Source organism: Porites lutea, chromosome 2 (genome assembly GCF_958299795.1).
Source record: "Porites lutea chromosome 2, jaPorLute2.1, whole genome shotgun sequence".
Taxonomy (NCBI): domain Eukaryota; kingdom Metazoa; phylum Cnidaria; class Anthozoa; order Scleractinia; family Poritidae; genus Porites; species Porites lutea.
In genome coordinates this window covers 55,988,996-55,998,822 of record NC_133202.1, presented here as the reverse complement: position 1 = coordinate 55,998,822, position 9,827 = coordinate 55,988,996, and positions in this window count along the sequence as shown.

The following is a 9,827-nucleotide window of genomic DNA, read 5'->3' as shown; positions in this document are numbered from 1 at the left end:
TTTTGGTTGCGTCGTGAGCGTCGCCAGAGATGAGCTTTCGACTTTTCAAAAGAGCCTGTTTGACTTTGTTTTAACCATTCTGAGATAACAAGCAGTTTTTAGTCTACAAATTCGTCTAGTACTGGTTCATTTTTTGTTGTACGATGCTAACTACCTAACGTTTCCACAGATGCCCGAGTAGATGATAAGAATATGAAGAGTCTGGTCCCTAAAAGTGGAGACGACTATACAGTACTGACTTTAAAGATACCCCGACTATAGACCATGAAAGGAAACCAATAATAAAAAAGATCCCCATATAGTGGGGGTTTATTGGGCGGCCGACTGCGTGATGCACTGTTTACAGGCTTGAGCGTGTAGCTACTCCTCCTAACCCGTGGGAGGGATAGAGATAGCCTTTTGAAGCAAGAAGCTATTGGCAATATTTTAACTGGGATATATCCACAACTCACTCCCTTCCCAAGCCTGTGTGCAGACCTTTCCCCTACCCCTCCCCTCAGATTTTTCCTGAGGGGAGTGGGGGTCTGTACACAGGCTCTACGTCTCAATATTATACCTGCCAACTTTTGGTGGGTCAAATGCGTGAGATTTCACCTTGTCATGACCGAAACTAGTTCCGGAAACGTGCCGGCGACTTCCGAAGCTACTTAAAAGATGGCAATTTTAGCGTGCTTTGATTTCGTTATAGACCGCAAAACAGTCCGTACTTTTGCGTATTCAAGTAAGCGCGAACAGTCGCTAAACCACTAAACCGATTTTGAGAAAGAAACAAAAAAACAACTTGTAGCTGCTAGCCAGCCCAGGCCCGCGCGGTAGGGTAAATTTTCGCGCCCTTCTGGGTCAGGGGACCAAGTCGTTAGTTTAAGTTGCATAATCGTAAGCTCGGCGGTCAGGATTACTTCGCTCGCTTGTTCAGCGATGGATTTTGGTTTTTCAGGACTAATCTATAATAGGCTCACAAGTTTTACGTCAACCTTATCTACTTGTCAGTAAAACAAGAGCCGTTTTCAGTGTTAGAATTCACCGCGTTTGAGTTGTTGTCTCAATGTGGTTACACAACTTTTTTGCAGTCTAGTTGTAGAACAAAAAAAGAAAAAAAGTCATCACGTGTTAATTAAAAAACAATTTGTCCGGATTTGTGAGTCATGCGTGAAAGTTTGTAGTGCGCGCGCTCTACACGCGGCCTAGAGGAAACGGAATTCAGAGTTGAAGCCGCGCATATGACTGGTGCCAAGCTGAGGAATAAGGCTCATCTCCAGTCGCTTCCGTCCCACGTTTTCCCGACAGAACATAATTTCGCGAACTAGAGCGTACGGTGGATCGAGTGATCAGCTTTGTTAAAATGTTCTGCGACAGGGAAACCAGGCAAGTTCTTCTCTATGCGTTGAAGGTGTTAGCCAAAACGTCCGACGGACAGACCGGACTTATGGTCCCTGTCGCAGAACATTTTAACAAAGCTGGTCACTCGATCCAAGACGCTCTAGTTCGCGGAATTATGCTCTGTAGGAAAAACGTCCGACGGAAGCGCCTGGAGATTCGCCTTATTTTTCAGCTTGGCACCAGTCATCAGCGCGGCTTAAAATCTGACGTTTCCTCGAGGCCGCGTGTACAGCGCGCCACTAAGTTTTTTTCTTTCACGTTGTATGCAAACATTGCAACGTTTCCGACGTACTTTGTAACTCCATTGATGAAGGGCCAGGTCCGAAACGTTTGGAACAAAACTCAAACCAGAACACGGCACTTTTGTTCCTTATTTTTCTCTTTTTGTTGAAAATTCCCTTACTAAGTTTGGTAATCACGTGACCTTACGTCCGCCCGTCCGTCCGCACCACAGGCATAAGGTATGGCAACCCAAAGGCAACTCAAGGTTATTTTGGCGGAAATCGCATAGCCACCCACGTCTTGTAAAGTACAGACAACTGAAGAGTCAATAAAGACGAAAACGGAAAGCGGAAATTGTTTCTGTATCCGTGTTGTCTAAAGTGTTAAGCTTAGATTAATTGTCACGTCCAAAAATTTAGAAAATGGAGAAAGAGAAAGACAGAGAAAAAGAGAAAATAGACGTCAGGCCAACGAAGCTCAACGAGAAAAAAGAGCGACAGAGAGCTAGAACGAGAGATAAAAACAAAAGAGATACTTTTGAACAATTTGTAGCGGTGAGAAAATGAGAAATAAAGGCGGCCACCAAGGTGAAAATGAGCGGCAGTGGAAAAAAAAAGAACAATAAAACTTACGACATTTCCTCCGTAAAACGTGTAACTAGGAAGTTTCTGGGAGTTTCACGTTGCAGTCGTGCAAAACAACGGCAAAGAATTGTACAAAAAAAGTACCCTGCATGTGCAAAGCTGCTTTTTTACTGATTAGACCTATTGTTGTTTTTTCACCGTTCTCGTTGCCTTCGCGGCCGCTTAGCATTACATGATTTTATAGTTTGTTTGAACGCACTATAAATATTATCGAGAGCTTCGCCTTTAGCCCTGGCTGGCTAAATGAGACTATATTAGATGTATAAAGGGACTGACTTCGACTGCGCCTCAGTATATCCCCGGTAGGTGTCTTTCCCGTGTGAGTCACCAAACCTGAGATTTAGAGGTGTAGCAACAACAGAGACTGGAGCAACGCTAGCTTGTAAGAGAAGGCATTACCAATAATAAAACTGATGTAATAAAAGGTTTTCAATTTTAAACAAAAATCAGCCTGAAAAAGTTTCGCGTGATGGCTGGAAATCTTACTGCATATTCTAAACACGCCTCACATTTGTTCGTGTTATTGAGAGCAAAGTAGAAGAGGGCGACTAACGTAAAATTGCACCGAAATCCATACAAATCTTCCTTTGAAAGATGATGTGAACTGCGGAAATACAAATTTAAATGAAGATTTGATCGTCGCAATGGTAATTGCAAATATTTAAGCAATTGCAAATTAACCTTCAATTGCCACTTGACCTTCTGAACGGGATTCGAACCCATGGCCTGCGACGATCATATCTTCATTTAAATTTGTATTCCGCAGTTTACATCACCATTCTTAATCTATGTTTCATTCCTTTCACGGGTTAAGGTGAACTCAAAAATTTGGCCTGCTCCCAACGTATGGGTGTGCTAACGCAGCCTGAGGCCATGGGTTAGAATCCCGCTGAAGTCACGAAATTTTGGGGGGGGTTAATTTGCTATTGCTTAAATTGCAATTACCACTTCGACGATCCTATCTTCATTTAGAATCTTCCTTTGTTTTATAATTTTCACATTTTGTATCAGACCATCAACTGGAAGAAGAAGAAGAAAACGCGCTTTTCAAACACAAATGCTATTAATGGAAAAATCAAGCAACTTTTGCCAATTTTTTTAGTAATCCTGAGCAATTTGTTGAAACGGCCTAGAGCAGCCAGCGAAATCATACGTAAAGAAATAATCAGAATTAACGCATTTCATGCTAAAAATTAAAATGAATAAAGAATAAGTAAGAAAAATCAAAGTCAGCATGCTTCCTGTTTGTTCAGCTGGTCAAGGGTAAACATTACTCAGCATTTCAGACTAGAAAGGCATCAAAAGACCTAAATATACAAATTATAAATAACGGAAAAGATATCAGTTTGAAGTATTGATTTCACTGTAACAGTTTTGAAGACTGTATGCTTAGAGCGACATCTTGACTTAACCGTTAACCTATAAAATGGAGAATTCCTCGTCCGCTTCGATGCAAAAAACAAACAAGGTTTCCCTGATCTTGTTGAATGAAATAGACAGCGAGGAGGTAAACGTGACAAAAACTGTTTTTTTCTTTGCACTGGGACTTGTCATTATCTTTGGTAACGCGACAAGTATTGTGATTTTTTGGCATCGGAGGTTTTTCCTACAACGATCAACTATCCTTCTGCTGAACTTAACCGCTGCTGATTTGTTGGTTGGATTTGTGATCATTTTCACAATGTTGGAAGACATTTTACCATCGTTCTTCATCAGAAGAGAGGTTTATTCAGAAATTAACGTTGGCTTTGATGCTTTTGCCTTGCTTAGCTCCATCTTATTTCTTGCCGCGATTTCCGTGGAAAGGGCACACGCCGTTCTAAGACCTCTTCGCCACTTATTTATACCAACGTGCTATTACTTCTCAGGTGTACTCACCGTGTAGTTTTTGGCTGGCTTCCTTTCTGCGATTAATTTGCTTCCTCTTCACGCGATCTTAAGCAAGCAAATCACAATTACAGTTATATCTACATCTATTGGGTTAGCATTACTTATTATCTTCATATCATACGCTTCAATTTGGTTCAAATTCAATAAAAGGATGTTCAACCCTTCCATAGGACGCACGGAAATGAACCAAAAACTGGTGAAAACACTTTTTATGGTGACGATTTTATCACTAATATCTTGGCTACCATTGCAAGTCATATTAATCCTTCTTTATTACTATCCCAATGTAAAAATTACAGCCAACATTTTATTAATAGTTCGACTTTTTCAGTTTTTTAATTCTCTTTTAAACCCCATTGTCTACAACCTCCGAATGCCCGACTTTCGGAGACAAATGATCAATTTAATTTGTGGATGCTGTATAAAAGACATCCCAAAGAGAGCGGACATTCGTTTAAAGTCCGTTCGAAAGACATGCAGCACCTGAAATAAGGGACTAACCAAGTTACTATAACCTCCTCTGCACGTGACCTGGGACTTAGTAGACAAGTAGACTCCATCCCTAGCTTTGATGAACATATTACAAACACATCTCATCATGTTTAGGTGGGACAAAAAAATAACGCTTTCAACGTTATTAAAACTAACATTACACTGAATACTAGGCGAAAGCACTGCCGAAGAAGTTTTATTGGATGCCGCCCCGCATAGGGGAATCCGGATTCCGAATTCCAGGAAATTTTTGCTGGTAGAATTGTGGTGTTTTTGACCAGCGGCCAATACACTTTGAGCATGCGCACTTATGCGCCAGTCCGAAAACGTAGTCCGTTCGAATCAAAGACATGACAGTGGCGACGAGGTAAAATTCAAGAAATTATGACCATTATTGGGAAGATAGAGAGTTTTGATGACACAAAAGAGAACTGGGAAACCTATATGGAACGAGTAGAACAGTTTTTCTTGGCGAAAGACATCGATGATGACCATTAAGTGCCAACCTTGTTGAGCTTGATCGGCGGGAAAACCTACACTCTGCTGAGGGATCTTCTTGCACCGGAGAAGCCAGCTACAAAGTCCTTTCAACAGATAGTTACCACTCTCCAGGAGCATTTGAGCCCGAAGCCCTTGGAAATTGCGGAAAGATTTCGTTTCTACAAGATAAACCAACATGAGGGCGAAAGCATTTTGTCTTACGTGGCCCAGCTAAGGAAGCTTGCGACACACTGTAATTTTGGCGGGAATCTGAACGAAGCGCTACGAGATAGAGTGGTCTGTGGACTTCGAAATATGCAGATCCAAAAGCGATTACTGTCAGAAGCCAAACTGAAGTATTCCAAAGCTGTGGAGTTTGCTGTAGCAACCCCAACCCAGTCCCTCACGTTGACAAGTTGACTGAACACAACAAACCAACACCAGCGAAACCGGCGACCACCCCCGCTTGCTACCGCTGTGGTGGGAACGCACATATGACACACAATTGTTTTTAAAAAGACCAGATCTGCCTCCACTGTGGAACACAGGGCCATATCCAGCGAGTTTGTCGTTCCAAATAGCAAGGCAAGCCTAAGCAAGCAACCAAAACCCTAGAGGTACATGCTGTTGAAGTTGATGTTGATGTTGATGCATATGAAGACATATTAGCCAACTTCGAGGTACACAATGTGAGGAAACAGAGCAATGATATTATCTGGGTTGATTTGGATGTTGATGGTAAACCACGTAAGATGGAACTGGACACAAGTTCGGCTGTGTCGCACATCTCGTTTTATCTCTACCAGCAGAAATTTAACAGGCTTCCCAAGCACAAAACTGAACTGTCCTTGAAAACCTACACCGGGGAAAACATTATGCCAGTGCGAGTGCTCAAAGTACCCGTGGATTACCAAAACCAAAGAGAGGTGCTGAACCTGCATGTCGTCAAGAATAAGGGTCTTGTTCTAATGGGAAGAGATTGGCTACGCGCCATACGCCTTGACTGGTGTTATATCAAGTAGCTGCAGGCTTCACGTTATACTAGACAAGTACACAGATGTTTTTAAAAATAAACTGGGCACCTTTACATCAGCCAAAGCGATGTTAACTCTTAAAGACGATAGCCAAGCACGCTTCCTCAAGGCCAGACCGATGGCTTATGCATTAAAGCCGAAGGTGGAGGAGGAACTGCGGAGACTCCAGAATGAAAGTATTCTTACTAAAGTGGAGTGGAGTGAATGGGCCACACCGATTGTGCCTGTCCCCAAGAGAGATGGTTCTGTCAGACTTTGTGGTGATTACAAGATCACAGTGAATCCAGAACTACAAGCAGAGCAGTACCCTCTTCCTCGCATTGAAGACATCTTTGCAAACCTTGCTGGTGGGCAGAAATTCTCAAAATTAACCTCCGCCAAGCATATCACCAAATAGAGATGGAAGAAGATTCAAAGAAATACCTCACAATCAACACCCATATGGGACTGTTTTAGTACAAGCGACTAGTGTTTGGCATCACCTCTGCACCAGCTATCTGGCAGTAGACCATTGATCAAGTGTTAGAAGGAACGTCTGGAACAAGCTGTATCCTTGATGATATGATCATCTCTAGAAAGGATGATGATGATCATCTTGCCAACCTAGAAGAACTTTTACGTCGCTTACAGGCTCATGGGTTAAGAGCAAACAAGACAAAGTGCGAGTTTTTCAAAGAGAAGATAACCTTCTGTGAACATGATATTGACAGTCATAGTCTCCACAAGTCACCAGAGAGAGTGGAAGCAGTTTTGAAAGTGCCTCGCCCATGCAATGTAGCTGAACTGAGGTCGTTTCTGGGGTTAGTCAATTACTACAACTTAACAGATTCTTGCCCAATCTGTCAACAGTGGTACACCCTTTGAACCAGTTGTTAGAGAACAACCATCAGTGGCAATGGACGGAACAATGCGAAAAAGAATTCTACAACGTGAAAGAAATGATGACCTCAGAGCAAGTATTAACACACTATGATCCCAGTCTGCCACTGAGGCTTGCTTGTGATGCATCCCCTGTGGGAATCGGTGCCGTGCTATCCCACGTGATGAATGATGGGACTGAGCGACCCATTGCATGCTTTTGCTTCCAGGACACTCACAAAAACTGAGCAAGGGTACGCGCAAATTGACAAAGAAGCTTTGGCAATAATCTGGGGAGTCAAGACGTTCCATGTGTATTTGTTTGGCCGATCTTTCATCCTGTACACCGATCATCAGCCGTTAACATCCATCTTCCATCCACACAAGAGCATTCCAGTGGTTATGGCAGCCCGGCTTCAGCGCTATGTATTATTCTTGGCTGGATATGACTATCAAATCGAGTACAAGAACTCTAAAGTGCATAGCAATGCAGATAGCCTTTCCCGGCTGCCGCTTAAAACCGAAGAGAGAGCAGAAGAAGCTGTGGATCCAGTAAATGTTTTCAATTTTATGCAGTTTGAGCCGTAACCAATCACAGTTGACAGCGTCCGAAGAGAAACCCAGAGGGACCCTGTCTTGAGTCAAGTCCATGAGATTGTGGCTAAAGGATGGCTAAGCAGCCATGTTCCTGTACTGGACCCCTTCTACGCTCGCAAGGATGACATAACAGTACACTCAGGCTGTTTGATGTAGGGAATCAGAGTCATAGTACCCCCAAAACTTCGTCCACAAGTGCTTGAAGAACTGCATCAAGGACATCTTGGAGTAGTGAAGATGAAGGCCCTAGCAACAAGCTACATCTGGTGGCCAGGGATCGACAAGGAAATTCAGGAAACCGCGACGAATTGCTTGGGTTGCCAGCTAGTGCAGGCTGAACCTAGTACCGGACTACATCCATGGGAATGGCCATTGTCACCCTGGCAACGAATCCATATTGATTTTGCCGGACCTTTCCTCGGCTGCATGTTTTTGATTGTCGTGGATGCCCATTCTAGATGGTTGGAAATAGAGAAAATGGACACCACGACCTCAACCAAAACCATCGAGAAACTGCAGAGTTTATTTGCTAGATATGGTGTGCCATCCCAGTTAGTGAGTGACAATGGGCCACAGTTTAAATCTGAAGAGTTTCAGATGTTCCTCAAGAGAAATGGCATCAAACATCTGACATCTGCTCCATACCATCCTGCCAGCAATGGTCTAGCCGAACGATGTGTGTAGAGCTTTAAATCAGCCATGAAAAGTGAAACGGAAGTAAAACCTCTGAACATTAAGCTGGCAACGTTCTTGCGAGCTTACAGAAATACCTCCATTCAGCCACTGGAGAAGCGCCATCTCAGCTATTTTTGGGAAAACGATTACGCACTCGACTGTACTTGCTGAAACCAGATCTCCCCTTGAAGATAAGCAACCGTTAGATAGACCAAACCGTCACGAAGGCTGGTGCTGTAAGCAGAGAATTCTCCATCGGTCAGATAGTGGTAGCACGAAATTACACTGGTAGTACAAAGTGGGTACCTGGCATCATCCGAACACAATTTGGCCCCCTTTCTTACAAAGTAGAAGTCAAACCTGGCTTAGTGTGGCGTCGACACACGGACCAACTGAGGAATACCAGAATTCCAGTGCCACCAAGCGGCAACCCTGTTACCCAGACCTCAGAACTTCCAATCCAGGTTGAGAGTCGTGAGGACCCAGTGTCTGTAGCCAGTGAGCAGCCAGCAGCCAGCAACTTGGAGACTGATGTTCCGCCACCAAGTCCATTGACTGACCCTGCAACCAGCAGTCCACCAAATTTGAGTGAGCACTTATGCGCCATTCCGAAAACGTAGTCCGTTCGAATCAAAGACATGACAACAATCTGGCGGAATCCTGGGCTTTGGGATTCCGAGTAAAGTAAAACTTTATTCACACAGGATAGCCCATTCAACTCTAAGGCTGATCTTCATAGAGGCCCTGTATCCTAAAAAATTGATTTAAATTAAGGATTTTTATAAACTAATACATTTAAAGAGCCTAAGATTAAAAATACAATGATAGAATTTAAGAACTACGTTAAAAAGCCCAAAAATACAATGCAATTGACAAAATTACATTTAAGGCTTAAAATATAATAGAATATCAAAGTTTTGATAAAAAGAAATGTCTTGCTCGGCGGAAGAACGTCTGAATGTTTCACTCTTCACAATGTTTAAAGGGAGTTTGTTAAAAAAATTTTCACCAGTAAAAAGAAAGGTCCTTTTCCCAAAATTCTGCTTAACGTTTGGTAGGGAATACAGCTCAAGGAATCTGGAATCCCACTAACGATTGGAATCCAGAATTCAAGTTCCACTGACAAAAACTAGAATCCAGTACCTGGAATCCAGAATCCAAGGCGTGGAATCCACAATCCAAAACTGTTTTGGATTTGCTTACATTGCCCATGGGGCAATGGATGGGCAAAACAGATAGAAAGACAGTGTGTATGATAAAATAGAATAAGATGGTCCTAAACTTTGATTGTTTACCAAACAGGCAGAAAGACAAAGCGTCACTGTAACCGTCAGAAAGCGATTGCTAAGCGATATTTAGTCACCTGTAGGCAAATGGCGAAGAGAGATAAGGTATTCGGATTTCAAGGACTAAGTCGAAGATGGTAGTGACAGAAAGTGTAAATATTTTCCATTGGCATTAACGAACGAGAGCTGGAAAGGAACTAATTTACATTCATCAGTGTAGTATAGTTAACAGTTAAAATGATCAAGAAACTTTGATTCTGCCTCAATTC